This window comes from Pinus tabuliformis, chromosome 4_1, assembly GCF_031772625.1.
Source record: "Pinus tabuliformis cultivar Carrire ecotype Pingquan chromosome 4_1, CPIR1, whole genome shotgun sequence".
NCBI lineage: Eukaryota > Viridiplantae > Streptophyta > Pinopsida > Pinales > Pinaceae > Pinus > Pinus tabuliformis.
The window spans coordinates 399,256,110-399,257,222 of NC_142303.1; the positions used below are offsets into that span (position 1 = coordinate 399,256,110).

The window sequence follows — 1,113 nt, forward strand, 5'->3', positions numbered from 1 at the left end:
GCTAGAAGGATGGATTGGAATTGTGGGAGCCGTATTCCTTTGATTGGTTGAGGCAACTGGCCTCTATTATGTTTTCTGGGTACATTTTGAGGAGAGACTAAACCATTGTTTGCACAGAACTAAGCGCTCTTCTTCCTTGATGACCGTGTGAGCTTTTCTTGTAGCAAAAATTCAAATTTCAGAGGACACATTCATTTGGTTGGTTGTACATGTGTATTCTCAATCGAGTGGATCCATGTGACTTTAATGTAGCTGTAACAAAGGCAGGGGAGGTTGAATCATGTCCCTATGGAGAAAACGATAACTATGGGCGGCTGCTCAAAAGTTGGCTATACCGTATCAAGCCATCAGTAACACATGAACCTTTTCATCCTCGGGTTCCATCACATGATTATCTGATAAGTGAGTTCAATCAGTCATCAAGCTCAGCAACACCAACACAATTGCGTTGGAATCCTTTCAACATTCCAGATACGAAAACAAATTTCATTGATGGATTGTTCACTATATGTGGAGCTGGTAGTTCATTCCTTCGGCATGGCTTTGCAGTGCACATGTATGTCGCAAATGCATCTATGGAAGGCTGTGCATTTGCTAATGCTGATGAGGACTTTTTGCTAGTTCCACAACAAGGAAGATTATGGATAACGACAGAGTTAGGAAGATTGCAGGTTTCTCCCGGTGAAATAGTTGTGTTGCAACAAGGTTTCCGGTATTCCATTGATTTACCAGATGGTCCTTCTCGAGGGTACGTTGTAGAGGTTTTCAGTGGCCATTTCCAGCTTCCCGATCTTGGTCCAATCGGTGCAAATGGCCTGGCCTCACCGCCTGACCTTCTAACACCTACAGCATGAACTTGAAGACCAAGAAAGCTTGCTCCTCCTTCAGGTTCATCTTTGAATGTAGCTTTAGAGGCAAGTCAGCTGATAATATGCCGTCGGTTCTAATCACATGTCATGGTGTTGACCTTCGAGGATGTTCTCAGTCACCTTCCAGAATCGAGGGGGACGCTTCTGATTGTGCTTCCCCAGACTTAGTGCACAAGGCAAGGCAACAAATGGTTGAGCATATTGACATATGGCTTTCACAATGCCAAGATCCAGATCACGGTGG

The 1,113-nt window shown here is 44.3% G+C and overlaps 1 pseudogene; it reads left to right on the plus strand.

Annotated features, from left to right (window-relative positions):
• Nucleotides 1–209: 209 nt before the first annotated feature.
• Nucleotides 210–854, plus strand: LOC149175988 (homogentisate 1,2-dioxygenase pseudogene; annotated as a pseudogene).
• The last annotated feature ends 259 nt before the right edge of the window (nucleotides 855–1,113 follow it).